Source organism: Oryctolagus cuniculus, chromosome 1 (genome assembly GCF_964237555.1).
Source record: "Oryctolagus cuniculus chromosome 1, mOryCun1.1, whole genome shotgun sequence".
Lineage (NCBI taxonomy): Eukaryota > Metazoa > Chordata > Mammalia > Lagomorpha > Leporidae > Oryctolagus > Oryctolagus cuniculus.
Window position 1 is genome coordinate 4,982,027 of NC_091432.1, and position 14,040 is coordinate 4,996,066.

The 14,040-nt window shown below is 61.1% G+C and overlaps 1 protein-coding gene across 2 annotated transcripts in view; it reads left to right on the forward strand.

Annotated features, from left to right (window-relative positions):
* The first annotated feature begins 6,894 nt into the window (after nucleotides 1–6,894).
* PC (pyruvate carboxylase) overlaps nucleotides 6,895–14,040 on the forward strand; it is a 95,815-nt gene continuing 88,669 nt past the window's right edge. The window contains exons 1-2 of one of the 2 annotated variants that reach the window (XM_051830871.2): nucleotides 6,967–7,023; nucleotides 11,542–11,580. The gene's annotated coding sequence lies outside the window, so the exon portion shown is untranslated. Of the gene's footprint in view, nucleotides 7,024–11,541; nucleotides 11,581–14,040 lie in introns of both variants that reach the window. The other variant, XM_051830870.2, reaches the window with a different exon arrangement.

Below are 14,040 nucleotides of genomic sequence, written 5' to 3' on the forward strand. Positions count from 1 at the left end.
TTTTTTTTTAAGATTTATTTATTCGAAAAGCCAGGCTGAAGCCAGAAGTTTGGAACCCAACCCGGGTCTCCCACGTGGGTGACAGGGGCCCAAGGACTCGGGCCATCTTCTGCTGCTTTCCCAGGCCACAGCAGAGAGCTGGATCGGAAGTGGAGCAGCCGGGACTCGAACCTGCACTTACATGAGTTACAGGTGTGCAGACAGCAGCTTAACCTGCTGTGCCACAAGGCCGGCCCCCAACTGTGCAATCGGCTTCCCTGCCGCCCTCACCCGGCCGGCTCCTGCCTTTCAGGACCCGTGAGCGACACCTGTCGCAAGCCTGTCCTGTTGTCCTGTGGGCTCCCTCCCGGCTGGGTGAGGCAAGCACTGCCTTCTCCAGCCCACAGGGCAGCACGACCCCCCTCCCCCATGTCTTCCCGAGCGGGATGGACGGCCCTAGCATCACGTCTTTCTTGTCTGTCTCTGGGACCCGCACGAGTGCAGTTGGCATTAAATAGTGGCGACTAGAAGTCGGTTATTGCTACGAAGCCACTGCCCCTGGGCAACATGTACAGGCCAAGGAACCACCTCCTTTTATATAAGCCACTCATTATTTTTAAAGCATTTTTAGTGGTTCTGTCCCCACCCCTCCCATGGATTTCATTTAACCCTCATGACAGTTTAAACAAAGCTTAGTGGCTTAAAACAGAGCTGGTCGCTTAACCCAACAGTTTCTTATCGCGGCTTCTGCGGGTCAGGAACCTAAGGATGGCTTAGCTTCCTTGCCCAGGGACCTCTGTCTTCAGCAGGTCCCCCCGCCCCGCCCCGCCCCGGGCAGCAGATCTGTCCCCAGGCGCCCCCTGGTGGTTGCTGGCAGAACTCTGCTCCGGGCGGGCTGTCGGACCCAGAGCCTGATTCTCACTGTGCTTGGCCCGCCAGAAGCCAGGGTCTCCGGGGACTTATCTTAGGCGCGCCAACCCAGCCCTCTTGCTGCATGGCGTGCAATGGAGCTGTGGCCCCGGGCACCCAGTGTAAGTTGGGAATACCGAGTGGGAAGTGCCCGGAACGCGCCTGACCTGGGGTGAGCAGCACATGGCAACGCATGGGTGGGCTCCTCCCGTCACCACGGGCTGACGGAGAGCCGACATGCTGCCACGGACGCCAGGCAAGCTCCATCCCGACCGCCTTCCCAGGTGGCTCGGATTTCTCACCCTGACCCTCAAGGGCCTGGACAGTGGGCTCCGGCTGCCTTTCCCAGGGCAGCCGTGTGTGCGCTTGGGCTCCGCTCACCAGCATGACGTCCTCCTCCATCTCCACCTGCCCGTCCTGCTTGCTTGTGAGGCTGAGTTCCAACACCACCTCCTCCAAGAAGCCTGCCTAGATTCCCCCCAGGTGTTCTCCCAGTCTGTCCCGTGTACCCTCAGCACCTGACATCTCCTTTATGTACCTGGGTCTCCCTCGTCTCCCACAGGCAGATGCAGCACTCTGCCCCCAAGCTTCTGGCCTCCCTGGAGCCCATCCCCATGGCTCAGCTGAATAACAGAAGTGCAAGCAGGTGGCCTGGAACCCGAAACCTCCGGCAGCGTGCGCTCCGCTCTCCTCTCCTGAGCGTAGTCGGGGTCTTTCCACGCCTCCAGAACAGTCAGATGGAATCACACGCATAACCATGTGTGCTGCTAGATTTTCCTCCTTGAAGGCACGGTGAGAGGCCGTGCAGGATTGCTCGTTTAACTCAGGTTGCTTTTGACCAAGCAGCAGACAGCAGGTTCACTCTGTGCTGAGTTCGTAGAACCCAGTGCACCTGCTCTTTGCTTTGGAGCCCTGCTGTCCACCCTCCCCCCCCCCTTTTTTTGGTTTTGACGTCCCCACAGGGGCTGGAGGCTGTCAGGTTCAGTGCCAGGACCTGGCCATCTCATCACCTAGACAAGTCAAAGTGAACGATGAATGGCAACACTACGGTTTAAAAGCTGTTGTGGGGCCAGCGTGGTGCAGCAGGTAACGCCGCCATCTGCAGTGCCGGCATCCCATGTGGGCGCTGGTTCAAGCCCCGGCTGTTCCACTTCCGATCCAGCTCTCTGCTGTGGCCTGGGGAAGCAGTAGAAGATGGCCCCAGTCCTTGGGCCCCTGCACCTGTGTGGGAGACCCGGAGGAAGCTCCTGGCTTCTGGCTTTGGCCTGGTCCAGCCCTGGCCATTGCAGCCATTTGGGGAGTGAACCAGCGAATGGAAGACCTCTCTCTCTCTCTCTCTCTCTCTCTATTGCGACAGCGCCACGTGCGGAGCGCACCCTGAGCGCCAGGGTTTCCTCTATGTTCTCGTGTTGGGCCCGGGACGGAGAATCAGGAACAGATTATTCCGACAACGCGGCCGAGCTCAGCAGGTGACACACATGTCCCTGAGCTGCCTCAGGTCTGACCCTTCTGCCCGAGCCTGTCAAGCCGTCTACACAGAACTTCCCTAGCAGAAAAACACCAATTGCTGGGCCCCAGGTTAACCCCCCCCCCCATATGGGCGCTCTTGCAGAGGCTGTGAATCCAGGTCCGCCCGCCTGCGAGGGCTGTGATCTGTGGACACGAATTTTAAACTCTGCAGGTTGCTGCCTCCTTCCCCCTGGCGTGGCCCAGGGAGGCAGGTGGAAGAGGAGCAGCAAGGCCTGGGGGGTCCATGGCTTTGTCCACTCACCTGCTGGCCTGAGTCCCCTCGTCCCCAGCTGCTGCAGGCCTCCCCCGAGGTGCTACCTGAACTCCCTGGTGAGCTGGGCTCTCTGCTGCCTCCCAGGCGACTCTCATCCTGCCTCCACCAATATGCCTGGGCTGTGTCCCTCCGCATGGAGCCCCTTGATCGATCGATCAATCAATCAATCAATCATCTATCTCAAGACTAAGCTCAGGCCCTGCCTCCTCCAGGAAGCCCTCCGAGGCCCCTCTCACAGGGAAAGGGGCTTCTCCTCGGACTCCCATATTACCCTGGGCACTGTTTCCAGACCAGCGCCCACTGCTTTGAGATCAAGTGTTCTGGGGTCCGCCCTCTCCCTGCGCCTGCCAGGGTCAGGAAGCGGCTGGCACCAGGGACGTCACGCAGTTTCCGTGGCATCTCCGATGGCTGCTTTCTGAAATGATGGTGGATGGGAGCGATGCCCCCTCCCCACCCCAGGGACACCGTCACCACTGTGACACTGTGACAGTCGGCTCCTCCCTGCCCTGCCCTTTTCCAAGCTGCTGTCACTTTCACTTTCCCATCCTCCCTGAATGTGGGCTCAGCCCTGGGGCTGTCTCATTCACTCCAGCAGTTTTATGAGAAGTGATGGTATTTCTTTATTTCATTTTATTCGAAAGGGAAGCAGAGCGAGAGAGCGGGAGAGAGAGAACAGGAGAGAGAGATCTTCCCTCCGCTGGTCCACTCCTGTTCTTTCACTGGTAGACTTCTTCTTCTTCTTTTTTTTTTTGACAGGCAGAGTGGACAGTGAGAGAGAGAGACAGAGAGAAAGGTCTTCCTTTGCCGTTGGTTCACCCTCCAATGGCCGCCGCGGCCGGCGCACTGCGGCCGGCGCACTGCGCTGATCCAAAGGCAGGAGCCAGGTGCTTCTCCTGGTCTCCCATGGGGTGCAGGGCCCAAGCACTTGGGCCATCCTCCACTGCACTCCCTGGCCACAGCAGAGAGCTGGCCTGGAAGAGGGGCAACTGGGACAGAATCCGGCGCCCCGACCGGGACTAGAACCCGGTGTGCCGGCGCCGCAGGTGGAGGATTAGCCTAGTGAGCTGCGGCATAGCCACTGGTAGACTTCTTATTAAGCACTTATGATGTGGTAACTCAACTCTTGCAGAGGTCATGTTCAAGTGCAAGAAGACAGGGCAGGGACAAATGGAAAAACAAACAAAAACCAAGAACTTTCCAGAAAGCATCAGGCACTGAGAAGCAGTAAGGCAGCTGGGGGGCGCCGGCGGGGAGGAGCCTGCTCCCCAGCGCCGCTGACGTGGCCGCGATGGCTCAGGTGCTGTTGTGATTCGAAGGCCTCTGGCCAGGGGTGGGACTCAGGTGTCCACGTTTCCCTGGCGCCCTTGTCCCCAGCAGATTCTGTTGCTCCGGGTGCAGAAAGCAGCTCTCGCTGAGACAGGCTTTCTCTGGCCACGAGGCCTCCTCCCCCAGGCCTCTCCTGCAGCCGAATGCCCTTCCCAACGCTGCCCTCCCCTCGGAAGACTCCTGGGGGTTGGGTGGAGCCCGGAGCCCGGATGGGGAGGTGTCTTGTCTGCTAATCTGAATTTGCATATGCCCCAGCTGATGTTCAAAACCTCTGCTCCCTGGGGTCACTGGTGCCACTCAGTCAGTGTTGGTGCTGATGGGACAGTCACCTGAGCCCCCGTCCTCGGCTGCAGACCCAGGACGGAGCTGCGACGTCACTCACAGCCTGCCCCAGAAAAGGCCTGCATCTCACAGTGACCCCAGAGATGGGGTCACGAGGCAGGCATGGGCAGTGCATGAATTCCAGCCCAGGTAGGACGGGACCTCAACTCTTCATTTATTTAAAGATTTATTTCTTTGAAAGGCAGAGCTAGAGGGGGAGAGGGAGAGAGGGAGAGAGGGAGTGAGAGACTGGTCTTCCACCTGCTGGTTAGCTTCCCAAATGGCCAGCTCAAGCCAGGGGCCTGGCACTCCATCCGAGTCCCCCACACAGATGGCAGGGGTCCAAGCGCGTGCAGCGTCTTCCACTTCTTTCCCAGGGGCATTAGCAGGGAGCTGGGTCAGGAATGGGGCAGCCAGGCCTAAAGCCAGCGCTCACGTGGCACGCTGGTGCTGCAGGTGGTGGCTTAACCCAGTGCGCCACGGTGCGTGAAGAAAGCTGGTAGGTGGGGGGGCCGGCGTCCTCGGACCTGGACATCCCACAGAGTGCAAGTTCTATGAGGTGACGACGGGGCCGCGTCTGTCCACCGCGGTGTCCCAACCATGCACTCGGCCTGCTGTGGGTGCTTAAGAGGTGTTTGTTGATGGATGAGACATGTGAGGGTCTGGTGCCGGGGCTCACTAGGCTAATCCTCCACCTAGCGGCACCGGCACCCTGGGTTCTAGTCCCAGTTGGGGCACCGGATTCTGTCCCGGTTGCCCCTCTTCCAGGCCAGCTCTCTGCTGTGGCCCGGGAGTGCAGTGCAGGATGGCCCAAGTCCTTGGGCCCTACACCCCATGGGAGACCAGGAGAAGCACAGTGCACCGGCCACAGCGCGCCAGCCATGGCAGCCATTGGAGGGTGAACCAACGGCAAAAAAAGGAAGACCTTTCTCTCTGTTTCTCTCTCTAACTATACACTCTGCCTGTCAAAAAAAAAAAAAAAAAAAAAAAGAAACGTGAGGAGTCAGCACTGTGGCACAGAGGGCAAGCCGCTACCTGCAGTGCCAGCATCCCATATGGGCACTGGTTCGAGTCCCAGCTGCTCCACTTTCGATTCGGCTCCCTCCTAATGCCCTGGGAAAGTTATAGGAGATGGCCCAAGTGCTTTGACTCCTGCACTGACGTTGGGAGACTTGGAAGAAGCTCCTGGCTCCCAGCTTCAGATCTTAAAAAAAAAAAAAACTAAAAAAAAGTGTGAATCTGGAGAATTGGGATTTTTTCAACTTAATATTTTGTGTTTTAGATAATTATTATAAATTTATGCTATAGACAGATTTAATGGCTCTACTCAATAGAGTTCAACAAATAGAAAGTAAATGGACCATAGCCCAGCAGGAAAACTGGCAAAGGCCATCAACAATAACCAAATGAAAAGACGCTCAGCTTCACTCGTGAATTTTAAAACAGTCACCGAATCGTTGAAACTATGGCAGTGTATGAACGGACACCCTGTCAATTTGATAAAGATCTAAAGCAACTTGGCAAAACACTGTATCTGCAGCAAAACTGATACACACAGGCTTTCTTTTTCTTTTTGGAGTTGTTTTTTTTTTTAATTTTTAAATTTTAGCTCCCACATATATGGGAACACGTGCGGTGTTTTCGTCTTTCTGTGTCTGGCTTATTCCCTGCAGGGAGAACTGCTGTGCTGGCGGGCCCAGGGCTCCTGGCGGGCCCAGGGTTGCGGCTCTGCGGGACGGGTGGAGGGAGGCCAGCGAGGCTGGAGTGCCCAGCTCTGTGCACAGCAAGGTCTGGGAATCTCTCCACGCTCACAGACCGTTTGCGGCGCACTGGGCGTTCTCCGGGTCCTTGAGGGCCGCGTCCGGCCGCAAGTCCCGCTTCCCGCTCGCCCCCACGGCCGTCGGATGCATCGCACTCGGTGACCGCGGCTTCGCCTCGTTGGCTCCGGTCACTCTCCGTCCCCCGGGCAGGCGCACCTGCTCGGCCCTGAACGTCCTCCTCTGCGGGGACCAGGAGCCCGAGGCCCGGGGAGGCGACGCTGCTCGTCCAAGGTCACGCGGCGAAGAGCTCCCGAGCGCCTTTGCCCACCGGCGCCGCTGCGACGGGGCCGCCACGGCCGCGGGCGCCTTCGCTGACGCCTTCCTGCGACCTCCGCCCCCGGTCGCGGGCGCCCGGCCGCGCCTCGCCGGGACGTCCGAGCCCCTGCCCGAGCATCTGTTTTGCTTGCGGCTTTCGCAGACACGTGCTACCCGGGTGAATGAATCGCACGTCCCCACCCCCGCCGACAGCCAATCCCGGCGCGTCAGCGCCCGGCCACTTCCGCCTATTGCGGGCCGCGGCCCGGGCCCGGAGGCCCACGTGAGGCTCTGGAGACAAGGGAGTAGGCGGTGGCGCGCCAGGGGCGGGCTCTCACAGCCTCGCCACCAATCCGGACGCCCGCCGGGGACGCCGGGGGCGGGGCTGACGTGCGGCGCCAAGGCTTAAACGCGATGGGTAGGCGGGCGCAGGGCGGAGTCCCGAGCGGGGGAGCGGTGAGTGGCGGCGAGCGGCGTCCAATAACAGGAGGGGTTGGGCTGCCTGGGCCAATCGGAAGTCCGAGAGGCGGGGCCGGGACTGCAGCAAGTTCGGTTGCGCGGAGACCGCAGCTGTTCCCTGTCAGTGGAGGCAGCGGCTGTAGAGGCGGCGGCGGCGGCGGCGGCGAGGCGGTGAGTGTCCGCGGCGCTCCGCACCCTCCTCTTCCTGCGGCACGCCGGTCGGGGCGGGTGGGCGTGCGCCGGCGCCGCCGCCGCGAGGGATGCTTATGTAAGGGGTCGGGCGCGCCGAGGCGGCGCGGACTCGGCGCGAGTGACGGCTGGAGGAGTCGGCGGCGGGCACTGCGCGGCGCGGCGCGACGCGACGCGAGCGACGTCCGCCGCCCCTCCCCCTCCCGCGGGGGCGCGGCCCCGCCCCCGGGACCCCCGGGACCCCCGCGCCCCCGCGCCCCCGCGCCCCGCGAGCATCCCCGGCGCGCGGCCGCCGCCCCCGCCGCGGCACCCCCTGGCCCGGGCTGCGGGCGGACAGCCGCACGCGCGGAGCCCTGAGGCGCCGGGTCCCCGCGGGCTCGCCCTGAGGGAAGCCGCGGGTCCCGCCGGCCCTCGGGGTCCGGAGCGGCGTGCCCGGCCGGGAGCGGGCTGCGCGCTCAGCCCCGTTACTCGGGCAGCTGTGAGGAGTTCACGCGGCGCGTCCGGGCAGCGCTGGCCGGGCCCCTCCGCCCCGCCCCGCGCACTTTGACGGGTTCTTTCCCCATCGCACAGGCGATGGAGCCGGGCCAAGGCCCAGGTGCCCGACAGCTGGGAACTTGCGGACGTCCCGTCCGCCTCGGAGTTTGCTGGCCTCGGGGCCGCTTAGCCCCATTCTGCAGCCGAGAAAGCCGAGGCCCGGAGGAGTGGCCACCGTGCGAGGTCGCTGCCCTCCCCGCCGCTGCCAGCGCCCCGCTTGGCCGCCCCCCACCCCGCCCCGCACCTGCTCCCTGCGCTGGGGGCAGACGCTGGGCCGGGCCGGGCCGGGCTGGGGGTGTGCTCGGCATTTCTGCTCGCTTCACACCCGAACTTTTTTTTTCACTTATTTATTTATTTGAAATGCGCAGAGAGAGAGAGGTCGGTCTTCCATCCGCTGGTTCACTCCCCAAACAACGGGCAGAGCTGCGGCGATCCCTAGCCAGGAGCTTCTTCCGGGTCTCCCCGTGGGTGCAGGGGCCCAAGGACTTGGGCCACCTTCTACTGCTTTCCCAGGCCACAGCAGAGAGCTGGATCGTAAGTGGAGCAGCCGGGTCTCCACCCGGCGCCCCACCCGTATGGGATGCCGGCGCTGCAGGTGTTTCCCGCCCCCACCCCTTCCTGTGCAGAGCCCCGGTCTGGATCGGGAGATGATGAAGGTGATGGGGGCAGTCTTCGCTCTGGAACTGCCGACGAACTGGCTGAGGAAGAGAAAAATAAAAATAAACGAAAGCTGAGAGGTGCCGGTAGAGAGTGCGGGGTGGGCACGGAAGAGGGAGTTCCTTAGGGCACGAATCAGGGCAAACCGCACACTGAAGCAAGGGAGTGGAGTGGACTGGCCTCTGGGCTGGAAGGGGTGGATCTGGGAGGGCTTCCTGGAGGAGGTGAGTTGTGAACCTTTTTGATGAAAAGGCAGTGATTGAATTTGAGTAGCAATGGTATGGCGGAGAGGTGGGTTTCAGATGACGAGAACCTGCCAGAAGAAGGCTGAGGGAGGGGGAAGGAGAGCGCGAGGGCCTGGGTACTTAGCTGTGTGGGAGATGCTAGGCCACGGGGAGCGGCGCTGCAGGAGGTGGAGCCGGGCGTGGACACTAGCATGTGCTCAGGTGTCAGTAAGCCAGGGACTGGCGCCCAGGTGAGGTGAGGGGCCGCGGCCGGCCAGGGGCCTGGCTCTGCCCTTAGGGCCCAGCAGCAGGCCTGCGCCGTCTCCCTCTGGGTTCTGGCGAGCTCCTTGGAAGCAGCTGGCCTTTTTTTTTTTTTTTTTTTTTTTTATTTATTTATTTGAAAGTCACAGTTACACAGCGAAAGAAGGAGAGGCAGAAAGAGAGCGAGAGAGAGGTCTTCCATCCGCGGGTTCACTCCCCAAATGGCCACAACAGCCAGAGCTACACTGATCCGAAGCCAGGAGCCAGGAGCTTCATCCGGGTCTCCCACATGGGTGCAGGGGCCCAAGCACCTGGGCCATCTTCCACTGCTTTCCCAGGCCACAGCAGAGAGCTGGATGGGAAGTGGAGCAGCCGGGACTTGAGCTGGAACCCATATGGGATGCGGGCGCTGCAGGCGGCGGCTTTACCTGCTGCACCACAGCGCCGGCCCTGCAGCTGGCCTTTATAGAGGAGTGGCCACGCCACGCCACGCCACGCCCTGCCGGAAGGGGCTTTGTTCAGCACAGTTGCGCAACACCTACTTTTTGAGTTACTTTAGGCTGAGTTTCCCCTCTGGGTCTCGGGTCCTTTTCCCTCCTTGGCAGCCTGCTGCAGCCTGGTGATGTCTGCGGGTGTCAGTTCTCGCCTGCGGGCTCCCGGTGGCCCAGCCTGCCTCTGATGTGCCCACCTACACAGCCTGCCTTGCTTCTGCCCTGTGTCTTGCTTTCCCCGGTCTCACCTTCCACCCCCTGGCACCGTGCCAGGTGCCTGCCTCTCCACCCCCACCCCTCCCCCACTCATTCTTGGCGTCCCTCTTCCCAGTACCCGACAGTGATGAGAACAAGGAGGTGTTTAATGGATAAATCAGTAGAAAATGGCTCAGATTGGATACCCGTGAGGAGGGAGGGGTGGAGCCGGGAACACTGGATCTGTGGTACTGGCATGGCTGGCAGCTTTGGGCAGACCTGGGGCCTGCTCACTCCTCTGTCCGGCATCTTCCGTGTGAGCTGGGTGCCTTGGCCAGGTCAGTATTTTCTTTAAAAACACGTTTGTGTTCATTGGAAAGTCAGATGACAGAGAGGAAGAGACAAGAGAGGTCTCATCTGCTGGTTCACTCTCCAGATGGTAGCAACACCCAGGGCTGAGCCAGGCCAAAGCCAGGAGCTTCCTCCAGGTCGCCCACGTGGGTGGCAGGGGCCCAAGCACTTGGCCCATCTTCTGTTTTCCTGGGCGCATTAGCAGGGACTGGATTGGCAGTGGAGCAGTCGGGACTTGAACTGGCGCCCGTATGGGATGCCGGCGTCACAGGCTGCGGCTTAGCCCGTCGCGCCACAGCGCCAGCCCCTAACTTGACTCTCTCTGGAACAGGGCCCTCTCCTGGCCTTCATCCAGAGACCCTGCAGCCACGTGGGGCACTGTGCCCGGGCCCTCCCAGCGCCTCCTGAGTGAAAAGCCAGGGTCGGCGCCCCAGGACTGCACCTGGGGGCTCGTCCCTCCGGGTGACTGCCGAGGCTGCTGCTTCTGCCTCCGCGCCCCCAGGGCACTGTCCGTGCCCCCCCCCCCAAACTTGCCCCGTGGTACCCCTCCTCTGGCTCCTGGTGACCCAGTTTTCCTCCGAGCCTCCCCTCCTGTCTCGTCAAAGTTAGGTTCTCCGAGGCTCGGCGCTTCCCTTCCGCGGCTCTGTGAGATCTGTTGGGTGGGACGTGGGTGCTGTGTTTCCATGACTGGCACAGAGGGTGGACGCCAGCCGTCACGGACCTGCAGCACAGGACTGTGGTGGGAACCTTGCTCGTCTCCTGTGACTCCCACAGCAGCCGCACCGAGGTGCTGCCACGTGGCCTCTGATGATGAGAAACAGAGAGGCAAATAGCTCGCCCGGGCCCACACAGCCAGGCGGAGGTGTGGGGGACTGGCCCCAGGAGAGCAGGCTCCAGTTCTGGCTTGGGTGCCTCGCGCCTGTGGCATTGGTGATGTGCCCAGGAACCTGTTTTCAGCACTTTGTAGGCAGAGCCTGTGCCATTCTGGGTTAGGTCCTTTTGCAAAGCATGCATTCAATAAATATTTTATTGAACCGAATGTCCGAAGCATTCAATTTCTGCCTTGACATAATCTGCCAAGGCCATGGAGTTTCTTTGCTGGCCGGTGTCTCCGTTTTGCTGAATATTGACCAGTGGCTGGAGCTCTCTGACAGGTGTGGCCTCTCAAAGATAAATGTCCTGGAGACCCGCGTATAGGGAGGCCGCCCACCCTCTGGGCTCGGGGGGGCCTGGACCTGCCTGTGCTCTCTCGGGCGTGTGACAGGAGAGACGTCAGGAAATGGTCGGGGAAATAGGAGACCCGTTCCGAGTCACGTAAGACTTCATTAGTGTCATGTTGTGGCGCAGCGAGAGAGGAACCAGGCGCTGAGCGCTCTGGCCAGACGCGGGCCTGGGGCTGCGTGGAGCTGGCAGGAAGAGGAGGCTTCCGATGAGGCGAGAGGGTTTCCAGATTCTACCTGAGTGCTACGACCCCGTGTGTCGGCCAGGTGTGTGCACCTCACCAGGCGCTCCCCAGAACACCCCCCCCCCCCCGCCGAGGAGGGCGTTCTTACTCCCACTTTGCAGTTGGGGAACCAGGCTTTGAGGGTTCCAGGTGCAGGGCCGGAGCCCAGACAGCAAGGCCACGGAGCCGGGCTGCTCTCGGCCCTGCACTTGCCTGTGGCCCACAACCGCCCTGAGCTGGAAGCAAAGGAGGAGTTCTTCTCTGGGCCTCAAATCCGTGTTCCCTCGGGGGAAAGCCTGGAGAAACGAGGATAACACTTTTTTTTTTTTCCTTTTTGCTTTAGATAGCGTCCGCCTTCTGAGGAGCTGGCAGAACACGCAGGGTAGGTCGTGCGCCTGCAGCCAGGCCGTGGGCAGAAGTCACGTGGCCAGCCGCCTCGCCACGTCGGGTCTCCAGGGCGATCAGAACGAAAGGCCAGGCTCTGGTTTTTGGATACTCTCCACTTAAGCTTGGGTTCTCTGGGTTTTCTTGGTTTTTACAGGAAAATGACATCTGGCCTCTGTTCTCTGTTGGCAGCGGGCCAGCCTCAGCAGGAGGCCCTACTTCTGGGAGGGTGTGGCTTGCAGTGCTGGGAGGGGGGGCCGTGCCAAAGGCTGGGGGGGGGTCAGGTTCCTGAGGACCTATAGGCAGAGTCCCTGGGGCTGGGCCGCTTCTGAGAAGACCCCTTCTTTAGGGGGTGTGTGGAGCAGGTGGCTGGGGCGCGAGGGGTGGCCTAGCCGGCGGTTGTACAAACACCCATGCTTTGAGCCTTTGCCACTCACACGGCAAGGGGGAGAGGTGGCATTGTCCCCTCTTCCCTCTCCCGGTGCTCAGGCAGCACTGTCCGGGACAACTGACCACTTCGAAGGCATCGCTGCCTTGATGCCCCCGAGTGCAGGCGGCCGGGAGATTGGGTTGCAGCTCCTCAGCCTGGATTCCCAGCCACCCCCCCCACCCCCCGCGCGAGCTGGGCTCCGTGCGCTGGGCTGGTCCTGCCTGCTGCCGCTGCACTGCACGGACGTCCTGGCCCGGCATCTCCCAACCTCTCGACACCCGTCAGGCTCTCACCTCCATCTGGAGGCGGCCTGGCGGCTCTGCCCTCTCCCGGCTAGCGCCCTGGGGGCTTTGGGACCCAGGGACTCCTTTCCCAGAGTTCATGTTCAGGGCTGTGTGGGGGTTCCTTTGTAGAGGGCTCTTTCTGGTATTCCACTCATTGTGTAGGGGATTTTCTCAGGGGACCCTCAGGACCCCGGAGTTGATCTCGGCACAAGGTTTCCCAGAGTCCGGCTGTGCTGGGTGTTGGGCCCACAGTGGCCATTTTCCTCCCAGCGGCTGCGTGTTCTCACAGAAGCCGGGTGAGGGCAGACGGAGGTGGGCCATGCTGGGCGCCCAGCGCCCCTCACTCTTGCTTTCTGCATTGTCTGCCTCTCTGTGGTCGATAGAGGTGAGTGTTATTTCTCTTGTATCCCCTGGTGGGTGGGGGGACATGGGATGAAGCCCCCCAGAGCCACCTGACTTACTGAGCTGCAGCAACTGAAGCCCAGAGAAGGCTGGTGTGCAGAACCCAGGATGCTGGTCGGGGGAGGCGGTGAGGCGGTGGGTGGGTTAGATATTCTCTCTCTCTCTCTCTCTCTCTCTCTCTCTCTCTTTTAAAGATTTATTTATTTAAAAGGCAGAATTAGAGACAGAGACATCTTCCATCTGCTGGTTCATTCCTCAAATGGTCACAATGGCCAGAGTTGGGCCAACCCAGAGCCAGGAGCCAGGAGCTTCTTCCGGGTCTCCTGCGTGGGTGCAGGGGCCCAAGCACTTGGGCCATCTTCTGCTGCTTTCCCAGGAGCATTAGGAGGGGGTTGGATTGGAAGTGGAGCAGCTGGGACTCGAATCAGTGCCCGTATGGGGTGCTGGTGCTGCAAGCTTTACCCACTATGCCACAGTGCCAGCCTCAGTCTTCTTGTGTCTTTGTTTTTTGCCCCTAAAGATTTATTGCAGAGTGACAGAGGGAGAGACAGAGAAAAGAGTTATCTTCCATTTGCTGGTTCTCTCCCCAAATGGCTGCATCTACCAGGGCTGGGCTAATGCAAAGCCGGGATCCTAGAGCTCCATCCGGGTCTCCCACGTGGGTGGCAGGGGCCCAAGCACTTGGACTATCTTCTGCTGCCTTCCCAGGTTCAAGAGCAGGAAGCTAGATTGGAATCGGAGCCGCCAGGCCTCAAATCGGTGCTGCAATATGGGATGCTGGCATCCGCCGTGCCACACGCAGTCCCAGTCGTGTTTCCTTGATGACTAGTCAGCAGGAAGGGTTTACTGCCCAGGCCAGCTAGTTCATCCCGGCTCCTTTGACTGCTTAGTTCCTAGGGCCTTGCCGCGTCCTGGGAGCTTTGCTTGGTTACGGTAACTAAGGCTCTGTCACCCACACTGGGGGCCTCCCCTCCTCTGCTGCTCCCTGGAGATCCTGGAGGAGGTGGATGTGGGCTGCTGTTGTCTTGCCAGAAGGCAGAACCCTGGGTCCTTTCAGCACCAGGGAGGGGGGTGGGGCCGGCCGAGGGCAGCGCTGGAGGTACATTTCCACCGCTCCTCTGTGGCAGCTCCTCTCCTGACACACAGGGGCTGAGGCTGCGGGAAATGCTGCGATCTGGCTGTGCTGAGTCATGCTTAGTCTGCGAGGGTGGCGCGCACCTTTCTCCTGCTGCCGGGGCAGCCAGGGTCCGTGGAGCGCGCAGTTCCCTGTGCGGTGCCTCCGTGCTCCCCCTCGCTCTGTGCTTCTCGTCCAGCAACAAGCACGCTGCCCAGGGATGGGGAG